The sequence below is a fragment of the Mustela lutreola genome, chromosome 9, assembly GCF_030435805.1.
Source record: "Mustela lutreola isolate mMusLut2 chromosome 9, mMusLut2.pri, whole genome shotgun sequence".
Classification (NCBI taxonomy): domain Eukaryota; kingdom Metazoa; phylum Chordata; class Mammalia; order Carnivora; family Mustelidae; genus Mustela; species Mustela lutreola.
The window spans coordinates 113,414,934-113,428,047 of NC_081298.1; the positions used below are offsets into that span (position 1 = coordinate 113,414,934).

The 13,114-nt window shown below is 42.7% G+C and overlaps 1 protein-coding gene and 1 long non-coding RNA gene across 23 annotated transcripts in view; one reads left to right on the plus strand and one right to left on the minus strand.

The window, feature by feature from the left end:
* The window catches only part of SLC8A1 (solute carrier family 8 member A1), a 385,605-nt gene that overhangs the window by 367,639 nt on the left and 4,852 nt on the right, over positions 1–13,114 (plus strand). The gene's annotated exons all lie outside the window — the stretch shown is intronic.
* LOC131840491 (uncharacterized) overlaps positions 6,142–13,114 on the minus strand; it is a 212,628-nt gene continuing 205,655 nt past the window's right edge. For 2 of the 5 annotated variants that reach the window (XR_009357378.1, XR_009357379.1), the window contains 2 exons: positions 9,614–10,619; positions 6,142–9,187 (listed from right to left, as the gene is read on the minus strand). This is a non-coding gene — a long non-coding RNA (uncharacterized LOC131840491). Of the gene's footprint in view, positions 9,188–9,613; positions 10,620–11,191; positions 12,826–13,114 lie in introns of all 5 variants that reach the window. The other 3 variants (XR_009357376.1, XR_009357377.1, XR_009357375.1) reach the window with 3 other exon arrangements.

Genomic DNA, 13,114 nt, shown 5'->3' on the forward strand with positions numbered 1-13,114 from the left:
TTTCTTAGCAGATCTCTAATACCCTGCAACCACTACCCTAATCCAGTTTTAGCACATTTCCTCACCCTCATCAGATCCCTCTCGCCTCCTGACAGGGAATCCTCACTTCTACCACCTGTCCCAGGCAACCACTAATGTAACTTCTTGACCCACAGAGTTGCCTTTATTCAACATTTCTCAGGGACCAATTTTAATATAAAAAGGTCACGGGTTCTCTACATGATAGTAATTGCATTTTAGTAATACAAAAGGTAGTCATTTATCTCAGGTTCTGTAAGATTTTTAAATAATTTTTGTTTTGTGCACCACAAAATCTCTACCGACATTTGCAAACTCTGAGTGAGAGAGGTTTTCGGCTTCATCCCTTTGTCCATATATGGAACTGGGCAGCCAGCCTTTAGAACAATCCCACTGTCCTCCCCACAAAGGTAATCTTGGCTCATATATTCCAAATCGCTGGGGAAAATACCACACAATAGTATTTTGAATTAGCACTATGACTCTTGGGGTAACACCTTGAGCCTAAATATCCTTGGTCCAGGGAGTCAGGTAATCATAACGCAGTGCTCACGAGGGAAATCCAATGAGTTCAGCTTCTTACTCTTATCCCTGGCCTCAGCATGTCACCCTGTAGATACTAGTCATTGGCCCCTGGACCCCTTAGGGAGCGAGTAGAGCCCAGGACCTTGAACAGAGGCCATGTACATGTTCTCCCTACACACAGACTGACCCATTATTACTAAATTCAAAAGAAAAAAAAATGTGTAGTATAAAAAAGCAAAACTTAATTGCCATGTCATGGCACTGCATGAACAACAGATTTAAAGCCCAATGGTATTTTGAGAAAAGAAGGCAAATAAAAAGCAAGTCTTACATGTGACTGTAAAAGCATTTTAATATCTGTTGGGGATAGTGCATATTATAGCATGAAGCCGTGGTACTTGGCATTTCTGCACAAAGCCAGCTGGAACGCCGCCGTCAGCGTTCCTCAGCACACAGGCCTCACATCCTGCCTCTTCCCAAGAATGAAACATAAACTATGTATTATTAGTTCATATTCTGCTTCATTCCAGAAAATGGATTTAAATCCATAAAACGCCTTACGTTCTTTGGCCACCTTTCCTGGCACATGACCCAGAAATGCCAAATCTATTGGTGATCATATTTGACAACCTTTGTTTAGCTCAGCACATATAAATCATGTATTTTGTGCTAAAGAGAAGTCAGCTTACTTTGGTTCTATCATTTACAGTCCGAGTATTACGTTTCGTATTTGTTTTCTTTCTCCTCTCCCCTGCCCTCTGGAGCCCAGGGGGCTTTTTGACATGGTCCTCCATAAATTGTAAACTCTTATTAGGTTATCATTATAAAAAATCATGGGTTGAGACAAGAAGCAAGACTTGCTGTCGTCCCGAACTGCAGAGATCCCCGCTGGGGTCTACAAATGGACCCAGCGGGCTAATTATACCTTCTCATTCCTGCATTGCAGTTGTAAAACAACAAATCACCACAAATGTGGCAAAAGGATCATATAAAACGTCCTTCCCTGAAGGATTCTATGTCTGAGGATGCTTCAGCCGGCTGAAACATGGCAAGCCAGAACCCTTAATCTCACCCGTCAAACTAGAGCACCGCAAGACAGGCTGCTCAGAGGGGGCTCAGTATTCAGGGTGAGGTCGCATTAGAAGTGGCTCGGGTGCTGCCCATCCTTTGGTCTGTGCTTCTAGAATTTCACATTTAGGGAGACAAGGGTCATAGCACCCAGAAGAACCTCGTGTTGGTAACTTCAGTATCAAGTCTTCTTGTCCCGAGAATGTGGATCAAGTCCTTTCTTCTACAACAGCTACACCAGGGTTGAGTCCGCAGCAGGGATAGGAGTGAAAAGTAATCTTGAAAATTAAAAGCTTTTGTTTTGACAGACGAAGCCAGGAGTCAAGACGTGCAAACTGAGTGAGACAATATGGCGTTCTTGATCATCAAATCGTCAGGTGGTCTTCTCTTTACACTAGTCATCAGGCATTAAGAAGGAGATTAATACCATTTTTAAATGAAGTCAAAGGAAGCAGTAGGATAGGGGGCCATAACATATGATCCAGAACTATTCTGCACTCAGTTTCGTTGATTTTACAAATATTTAGGGAGCCCCCACTATACAGTAGGCTCTGTGGGACACAGTAGACACAGAGGGATAAATAAGACCAATGTTAGGTTGAATCCCATGAAGTTCACACCTCAGTGGAAGAAAATGGATGCTTCACAAAAATAGGATAACATTTCAGATAGCAGTGAGCATGAACCGTGTTGAAAAGAAAATAAAGCAGGATTATGGAATCCTGGCATTGACAGCACGTATGTTCTACGCACGTGGAGGAGGATTTTAATAGGGTGGTGTGACTCCTACACCAAGAATCGGCAAATTACCTACTCAGACCTCTAGTTATCCGCCTGAAAATTCATCCAGGCAGTTCAAATCTTAGAAATGATGAATAGAGGTTACTTTTTCCTGGCCTATTCCTTTAAATAACCCCTTTGAGTTATTTGGTGGTTTCCTTCTCTCCCTGGGCAGCTGAGACTCTCTTCTCAGCCCCTACCACATCTGTTCTTACGGGAGAGTACCCAAGTGCCCTGGGCTTTTCTCCCCAGTGCTTCTTCCCCTCCTGTTGGGAATGGTCTGTGTCAGTTATTACTTTGGAATAACCAACAAATGATTCACATTAAGGCATCAGTGATTCATGATGATTTCATCAGGGCAGAGCATTTGCATGAAACAAAAAGTGTCTCAATAGGAACCACGTTTGCATAGCTTCATTGTTTAAAAGGTACATTTGTATAATTTATCTCTTCCATATCCACCGCAGCCCGAGGAGGTAGGCAATCTTGATGTGTTATTCGGTTCAGAGCATGGGGTAGTAGCTGGCAAGAACAGGATTTGACGAAGGATCTTGGAAACAAGGCTGCCGCGTGAGGACCTGGGCACCGGGAACGACAGGACGTGGATTCTAAGCCCACCCCTGCGTTCCCATTTCGTCGGACTCCTGGGGAGCTTTGGCTTTGTCCCCTGAAAAGATCAGGACTGATCTTTTCCACCTGCTCCTCCCGTCCACCCACCCACTGAATTGTCACGAAGAGCAAATGGTACAACATCTATGGGAGAGCTCTGAAAATTCTAAGATGTAAAAATAAGAAATTTTTGTCAAAAGACATTTTAAAAGTGTCTACCGAGAGCTATACTAGGTGCCTGGGAGAGAGACAAGGATAGAACCTGACGTGAGAGTTCCGTCTCATCACGTACCCTTAGCAGCTTGGATACAGCTCCACACCTTCCTTTCTAGTCTCTGCAGTGCAAATTGCATCTCTATTGAGAGCTGAAGCACCAATGAACACTTGGGTCTTAGGTCCTTTCCCAGAAGTCTCAAGGGGACAGAGCTCTTAACAAATGAATATGCGAACTGATTTTGTGGGTTGAAGTCAATGGAATATACAATTAGTAAATACAATGTGATGGTTGGAAGGAAACTAAGACTCACACATCTCTTCCCCTCACAAGTGGTCTTCAGAAAACTTTTATAGTGGGTGAAGTTTGTTTTCAGAATCCTCGTTCCCCTTTATGGCCTGTCCTGGGCACCTGCCTGACTCCGAACTCCAGGCCAGTCCCTGAGGGCCAGGAAATCTCCTCATCACTTCTACCTGCCCCCCACCCTGCTGCCCATTGAAATGCACCTGCTCTGTGTGTCCTTCATAGGATACCTTCCTTCTTAGGATCTTGCTACCATAGCCCTGACCACCGAAAGGACCAGAAAAGTCTGAAAATCAGCCTTTCCTCCCTTCCCAGACAGACTCTATTATGTAGATGAGGCTTTTTTAAAAAAATGTAGGTTAGCCCTTTAATAATACCATAAACACAATCTTTGTAATTAAAATGGAAAATATTAATAAGCACAAAATTTTTAAAAAACCATCCAGCAGTCCCACCATCCATTTGCATTTTTATATCTTTATTTCATTTTAAAATCCTGGGATGTTTAAAGAAATTGAACAAAAATGTATATACAAGGATATAACTAATTACCCACATTTAATGGACTTATATTAAACATAGTTACAGAACCTTTTTCACTTAGCAGTGTCATAAACATTTTACTTTGTTATTGTACCTCTAACCATAATTTTAACATTTGCACATCAAACTTGTAATTTTTTACCAGAAACGATAGTTTTCTAATTTTTCTCTAACATAAAAACTCTGCACTGACTACCCCCACACATAAACGTTCACACTTGCAGGATTACTTCTAAATCCCCCAAAATAAAATTGCTGGATCAAAGATTTTGTGATTTTTTTTTAAGACTTTTGATAGACACATATGCCTTTGGGGACCATTCAATTAATCCATAGTAATAAGCTAATGGAAAAAAATTGTACACCCCATCAACGCAAAGTAGGAGCAGAAGTAGAAGAATTACCAAAACTTTCTAGAACCGCCTCAACTCCCAACTGTCAGGTAGCACCTACTGCCTCCAGGCCTGGGTTGAAGTTGTATGCAGTGACCTTTTTTTTTTCTATTTCTTGAGTTGCCTCTGTTTGCCTACTTTTAATAGTGCTGGTGCTTTCCTGAGCTCATAACGCACAAAGCAATCCCTTTCAAAAAGAGAAGGTCTGTGGGGGAATATACCTGGGTAAATATCTACAAGGACACAAAGCACATGGGTGTCTTCAGCATATCATGTAGATCTGCAGGCCCTGAATGACACTAACAGGGCCCAGCTGACAGGGAAGTTCTTTTTTAACCTAGGAGGGCTACCTGGAAGGGAGAGGGAGGTTTTCTGTTTTCTCTAAGTTCTAGTGCAGTCCTTCTATCCTGTCTCACTCAGCCATGTCTACTGCTAGCAAGACTCTTTACCATCTCTGAAGTAGGACTTGAGACGCTTCAGATAAGGGATGGATGTTCCAGAAATAGAACAAAGTAATAGAAGAACGAACCTGGCCTCAAAGGCAAGGGAGGGTTGAGGGAAAGAGGGGGATTAAGGGGAAGGAAGGAAGAAGAGAGCTGAAGGGACCCTATTTCGTGCAGGGCAGCCCCGGACTGTGTTCGAGGCAAGGCGTTCTAGTCGTGTCTAGTAACAAACTGGTTTGGGAAAATGACAGTCAGCTATTTGTTTGGGCCCCAAACATCCCCTTTTTTGCCTTTTCAAAATTACCAAAATGTTGCGTGACTAAATCTCAACCATGCTTTACCCTCATGGACTCAGTATTAATAAAATAATGGTATATTATAAGGGCACCTGGGTGGCTGGGTCCATTAAGCATCCACTCTTGCTTTTGACTCAGGTCCTGATCTCGTGCCTTATGAGATCAGCCCCAAGTTGGGCTCCAAGCTCAGTGGGAGGCAGCTTGGATATTCTCTCCCTCTGACCCTTCCCACACTCATGCTCTCTATCTCTCAAATCAATCTTAAAAATAAAAAAAAAAGGTTTATTATAAAAAATAATAGGATTATGGCTCAATGCTGAAAATAGCAGTACCTTGATGTTATTTTAAAAGTAGGTTCTCTCAAGCCTATTTTTATGTACTAGAAAGACAGTGTAAATGTAATACCCAAAAGAAACCAGGAACTTAAGGAATTGATAAAATTACCTTGTCAGTGATCTCTAATGTAGTTCTAAAGAAATGAAGGGTCATCCATGAAAATAGCCCCTTCATAATCTGTTTCTGTCCCAGGTGAACATGATGAAGTTTCTGGATATCCTCTTTGAATGCTTTGTCCATTTTCAAATTTCAGATATGTTATTTAGTCCTTGTTAATACCCACACTCTTGTGCTCTGGGACACCTGCATGGCTCAGTCTGTTGATCGTCCAACCCTTGGTTTCATTTCAGATAATGATATCAGGGTCATGAGATCAAGCCCTGTGTCAGGCTCTGTGCTCAGCACGGAGTCTGCTTAAGATTCTCTCTCTCGGGGTGCTTGGGTGGCAGTGGGTTAAAGCCTCTGCCTTCAGCTCGGGTCATGATTCCAGGGTCCTGGGATCAAGCCCCACATCGGGCTCTCTGCTCAGCAGGGAGCCTGTTTCCTTCTCTCTCTCACTCTGCCTGCCTCTGCCTACTTGTGATCTCTATCTGTCAAATAAATAAATAAAATCTTCAAAAAAAAATTCTCTCTCTCCCTCTACCCTTCCCTCTGCACACTTTCTTGTTCTCTCTCTCTCTCTCTCTTCCCAAAAACTAAATCCTAAAAAAATAAACTACCATGGACCTGTGGTTAAGAACATGAGCTCTAGCTAGAATCATATTTGTTTGATCTGAATTCTAGTTTCACCTTTTACTAGCTATATAACTCTGAAAAAAATTTTCTTTTCTTTTTTTTTTTTTTGGTAAGATTTTATTTATTTATTTGACAGACAGAAACTGCAAGTAGGCGGAGAGGCAGGCAGAGAGAGGAGGAAGCAGGCTCCCTGCTGAGCAGAAAGCCTGATGTGGGGCTCGATCCCAGGACCCTGGGATCATGACCTGAGCTGAAGGCAGAGGCTTTAACCCACTGAGCCACCCAGCTGCCCCTGGACAAATTTCTTACACTCAGAGATTCAGTTTTCTCATCTATCAAATGAAGATAATAGAAATTCCTAGCTCATATGGTTGTTTTGCAGATTAAATGAGAAGCCATATGTAGAGCCTCTCCTAGGAGCCTCGTAAATGTTATTGTTGCCCTTATCACCACCATCATTTCTGGACATCAAAGAGACACACATTCTCCCAAAATCCTACATAAGATCTATGAAACATAAACCACCTAGCTGAAGGAAACCATAATGAAAAATTTTAATAACATTAACATTGCCTTTGTTATCACCAGAACAAAGAATTCTGAAATATAACAGTATTTGCTGTGCATTTACGAACTTCCAAAACCATGCTAAGTTGTGTTGCAGTACTTTTGATCATTGTCATGGCTATATAAATGAGGATTTTTATTTTCCCTATTTTATATATCAGAGGCTTGAAGAGAGGTTATCCCAAGGCCACATTGCCAGCGTACGGCAAATGGGAGGAGAACTAGGTCTTACTCCTTAGCTCAGGCTCCTTACTACTCTAACTAGAGACATTGTGCAGTCCATGGGAATCAGGACCAGCATTCTTCAGTAATGACCATGGTTAACCACAGAGTAACATGGAACCAGGTGACCAAAGGAACTCCTGACAATGACCTCAGCTTACTTATGTGTCTCAATGCCAAGCAGAACCACTGATTCACATGAACTCACTGGGACCTGCGCAATATTATGGTCAGCATCAAGCTGCCTGTTCATCGCTTGACCAGATCAGGAGACTTTTCTCAAGTCAGCCAACCTAAGCCCCTTAGTTTTTCAGGCACACACTGGAACTTCCACTGCGATGATCTGCATGAACCTTTTAATTTGGGGAAGGAAATAAGGACTCCCAAAGTCAAAGTACCAAACCTGCTTAACATACATAATCTAGTCCACTCCAGAACCATGTTAATCCAAGTCTCAAGAGACCACCAGGGCAGAACATCACTTCTTTGCTTTACACCCAGCTCGTTGGCTTGGGGCTTTTTTCAGGGTCAAGTGTAGGAGTGGGGAGAGTGATGAAGCGATTGAATAGAATGAGCCCCATCTCAGACAGAGTTCTCTGAGATGCTCAGGTGTTTTTATTGACCTCAGAGATTTAGAACCAGGGATTTTAGAAAATTTTAGCAAATCTCATGAAGCTAGAGGTTTGGACAAGGAAGGGGAACCTTGGGCCCTCTCCTGGATGTTCATGATCATCATACTGAAAAATCAATCACCCCATCATGGAGGTGTTTAAGACTGGAGTGTTATTTTCTTTTGAAAACACAGATCAAATTACACTTTGGAAGTCCGATCAAATGGCACTGTTGGTTTGTGTTTATCCTCTTCTCTGTTTTGTGTCCCCTGGAAAATAAGCCCCTATTATTTTTCTTCTAATTAGAATTCATCTCTGAATTTAAAATCTACCAGGATATCTTTTTTTTTTTTTTTAAGATTTTATTTATTTGACGGAGAGCAGGCAAGCAAGCACGCACAAGTAGGGGAGTGGAGGAGGGAGAAGCAGACTCCCCGCTGAACAGGGAGCCTGACACAGGGCTCAACCCCAGACCCCTGGATCACGACCTGAGCCAAAGGCAGATGTTTAACTGCATGAGCCATCCAGGCGCCCTTAAAATCTACAGGGATTTCAAATACATGCTAGGAAAACCAAGTCCCAAGGTACTCTTGCACAGTGCAAACATTCAAGTTAATATAAGCAGAACAAAAAGTTACTTGGTAACAACAGCAACAACAAAAAAATGGTGTCAGGGCTATTTCATATGTTATCCAGGCTAATCTATGAGAAGTGCCATTGTCCTTACACAGACGAAGACACAAAGGCTCTGAGCGGATCTCAGTCTAGTTGGGGGAGCTTTAAAAATACTGCTGTCCAGGGACAGGTCAGTTGAGTGTCCAACTCTTGATTTTGGCTCAGGTCATGATCTCAGAATTGTGGGATTGAAACTTGCGTCGGGCTCTATGCTGGGCATGGAGACTGCTGAGGCTTCTCTCTCCCCCTTCACACCTCCCCATCCCCCAAATAAATAAATAGAATAAGTAAGTAAATAAATAAAATTAAAAAAAAAAAACCACCAGTGTTCAGACCAATGAAGCAGAAACTTGGGTGGGGTTAGAAAGCTGGTATTTTTCAGAAGTTGCCCTGGTGCTTGATTTGCAGTTGGGGATAAAAATGACTAGAAGCAGGTGTTCTGATCTGCCAACACGAGTCCTCTGGAGCTTTTTGCTTACCTCCGTTTTCTTCTCTTCTAAAAATAGGCCATGTCACCGTCTCTATTTCTTTTTTCTCTCTCTTTCAGGAGCAGCTTTTATGGGCAGAAATCTCATTTAAGTGCTTTACCCTTTTTCTGTTTTTACAACTCCTGACTGGTCATTAATCAATCAAACACCAGTAATTCCTTGATCCCTTGAACTTTGCTTGGAAGTCAAATAAGGATTCTTTTGAGATGAACCGGCAGAGTGTGTGAGGCAGTGTGGTTTTTGTATTTACTTGGGTAAATGTCACAACTAAAGACAAAACCTTGTTCAAAGTCTTCTGTGACAGAAGAACTAGTACTTCGACTATTTCCGTTCGAATTCTAAAAGAGCCAGGAGCACAGTGCCTAAAAGAGAGGAGTAAGAGAGGAACAGGTGCATCATGCAGCAGAGATGCCTGCCTTTCAGTGAGATAAGAGCCTTAGAAACCAACACATCTCCAGTGTCGTTTTATGCCTTAGGTGACATGGAATTTTTAAAATAAAAAATGTCTTTGATTTTTAAGAATAATTTTATGTTCTATCACATTTTAAAATGCATAGGATCATAAAGTAAGTCTTTAAAGGACGTGATAGCTTCCTAAAAGTTGAGAATTATCACATTAGGTCAGAATTCCTTACCACTTGTTGATTGTTTGGGGCTCTGGTGCTGTTTGTTGTATTATAAAAATAGCTAATAATACTGAACACTCCTTAGCTGCCAGGCCCTCGTCTGAGTGCTGTTCATGTTAACACATTTCTTTTAAAGCCCTATGAAGTAGGTAAGCTTCTTACCTGGCAAGGTGACAGAGCCAGAATTCAACTAAAGTAAATTTCCTTCCTGCTTTGGCCTTTCGTAGCATCTATCCTGGAATGAAGTTTAAAGATAGTAAAACATTAGTGCACCTCGGTAGCTCAGTCAGTTGAGTGTCCAAGTCTTGGTTTTGGCTCAGGTGATGATCTCATGGGTCCCAGGATGGAGCCCAAGGGCTCTGCACTCAGCAGAGAGTCTGCTTGAAGACTCTCTCCCTCTGCCCCCTCGCCAATCCATGTGCTCACTCGAGCTAAAATAAACCTTAAAAAAAAAAAGTAATAAGAGCATTGTGTAACTTGAGAGTGGGAAGACATTATAGTTAGGCAGGCCTGGCCCCTCCACCAAGCCCACCTAAGTGGTTCTGTGAGTAAAATAACCCCGGTATCTGAGGGCATCACTGTTTCTAAGAGAAATCAGCTGCTTCCCCAAAACAAACATCTGTTCCTTTCAGCAGGGCTGCCCAAACAGTGGCCATTTGGAACAATAGCCATTCCCATGCCTTAGAGCCATGGTTCTGAAACACTGGTGTCAAGAAGACTCACCCAAGGCACTTACTAAAATGCATATCCCTGTATCCTTTCTTCTGAGAGTCTGATTAAGTGGGTGAGAATGAAGCCCCAGATCTTATAACCAGGCTCTTCCAGTATTCCCCATGCCAGTTGTGTGTGAACTTGACATTACATGCACTGTTTGCCAGTAGTCATCACTGTCTCATGTGTACCCATGGCTTTACTCATATAAATGGATGACTGGTCCAACTAACTTCAAGTAAATTATTTCGCCAACATTTCTCTCTTTGGAAAAGTAACAGACTCTGGGTGGTATGGTTTAATTTCATAAATACTGTCACAATTTGATCAATGGCAGTATCTTCAGCTCTAGAAACCCTCCTAGGATCTTTGAAGATTTCATTTAGGCCATTCTTTAAAATGAGGAGATAATGTCACTAATCAAGTCTAATGAAGAAGGCTGCTCTTGTTCCAACTCCTATGGAAAAAAAAAAAAAAAAAAGAGAGAAATACCAAAATCATACATGTGAATTTAACATTTTGATGTGCTATGTGTACCACCCAAACAATAAACTTAGAGTCTTAGAGATATTCTAATCTAAATCCTTTATTTTAGATAAAGAAACTAGAACCTAAAAAAAAAACACTGAAGTGTCTTGTCCAAGAACACTCAGATAGAAGAGCTAAAACTGTCTCCTTAATGAAGCTCCGTACCCCCCGGTCTGTCTACTGTCAGGAATTCACAGGTGCTGGGGAAACAGCGAAGCCTCCACAAACAGGCTAGATCCCAATTAAAATCACCATCAGTGTCAGCTCCTAAGCACACTGCCTGGGAGTTGAACACCTGCCCCCCCCCCCAAATATGCTAAAAGTCAAGAACAAATCATCTGGGATGAAACCCTTGCTCTAGATCGTAAACCTGATGTGTGACCTGTAGGAATATAATAAGTATCCTTTTTACAGAAGGGACATTTAAATCTGTATGTAGCTACAAAGTTTGAGAAATTCAGGAGAAAAAAAAAATTCTGGAGGAAAGGGGAGTGTGCTGACCTCTTTTGCTCATTGACCAGATGTCTTGGCCAAGGTTACACACAGGAAACTCTTAAGACAGGTCTGCCGAGAACAGTTATGTCCTGATTCTGTGATGTATGGTTTAGCTCCAGCCATGCTGTCTCCCAGTCGAATCTTCCCCATTACTGATTTTTTTTTTTAAGATTTTATTTATTTTTTGACAGAGAGAGACACACAGTGAGAGAGGGAACACAAGCAGGGGGAGTGGGAGAGGGAGAAGCAGGCTTCTGAAAGCTGAGCAGGGAGCCCGATGTGGGACTGGATCCCAGGACCCTGGGATCATGACCTGAGCAGAAGGCAAATGCTTAACAACTAAGCCACCCAGGCACCCCTCTCCCTACTTACTGATTTTTAGTCAAAGGTACTAGGCAGCAGAATGAAAAGTCTAAGGCTATGACTGAGTCTAAGGCTATGGCTAATTCAAAATTTATTAGAGTTCAAGGTGAGAGTTAAAAGGAAAAATTCCTACTAGAAATCTGACCTAAGGTGTATACGTAGGAAGATATATATATATATATATATATATATATATATATATATGTAATATATATGTAATTTATGTAATATATGTAATATAATATGTAATTATCAACATGTCTTACTTTGTGCCAATCACATGGGAAATCTGATTTGCATGTGTTTGTTTAATGAGCCAAGTTCTGCACAGGATTACGACACCCCCCTTCCCCCTGAAACCACAGCAGTAGTTATTTCTTGGATTTTACTTTGAGGAATGGCATATGAGTGTCTTTTGCCTTGTTCAACAGTAAGCAGGTTATGGGCTTAGCGTTCAGGGTAAGGCTTGGCAGTGCCTGACATATGGTGTGTGATGTGTTGCTCTTTGCGTGAAGCAGCAAAGCAGTGATAGAAGGTAATTTGGGGAGATTCCATCATACTTTATTTGAAAAACAGCATTGTCTCTGCTGGAGCTAAGGTTAATGGTTTGGATTTGCTTGTGTCTCTATCATTTTCGCATAGCTTTTGAATTAAAACAGACAAAAGGCCTGATGTCGAACGCAGGTAAATAAAGCCTACCAGATGCCGAAGGCCCCAAACAGGTTTCATTTATGTGACAAACTGGTTACTTTGGCTGTTAATTCTGTAGGGAAGCCAGAGAAAGGCATTTGAAAACAGGAGCCTGTTATTACAAGAATTCCCCTTGGATATTCACAACAGGCTATTGAAAAACCGAGGGAGGGGGACATCCCTGCAGATCTGGCAAAAAGTCTAATCTGGGTGTTTAGGGTCCCCGAGGCTCAGGAATCTTTGATGTTATGCCTCATTCCCTTCTGGTTAAGCGGCAGAAACCTCCAGAAAGTCTTAGAGGTTGAGCGGAGATGGGGCACCCTGGAAGTCCAATGTGCCCTGTAGCCCATGCCGGGGGGTGGTAGGCAGGTGTGGCCCGGCACCAGGCCACCTGCCCCGGCAGCAGAGGGAGGCAGCGCCTCCACCCCGACGGCCCAGCCTACCGAGGCCATCTGTTCGCCACCAGCTGGTGCCGGCCGCCATGTCAGCGCAGAGCAGCGTCTCAGATGTTCCTCTGCAGCAGCTGAGCGCCGAGCTTTCTCCTGCCTTCCACTCTTTCCTTTACTTCCCTTGCTCAGCTGCCTGTCCTTGAAAAAGAAAAGCAGAACTTCATTTTTTTATTATTATTTTTTTTTTGTTTTGCGACTGCTGCTGCAGCTCCTAATAATTCTTCATAATGAAGTGCAAGAGACCATTAAGATGCGTCTCGCCTGGGCTTTTCCGCACCAGCCTCCCAAACAGCCCTCACGGGGCTGCAGGGCACGATCTGAACACACAGAGCCGCGCACATCCAGGCGGGCGGGCGGGTGAGCAGACACCGACCCCTTCTGCAGTCTTCGCTCCGAGGCAGGAAAGAGCATCCTGCAAGCCCCTGTG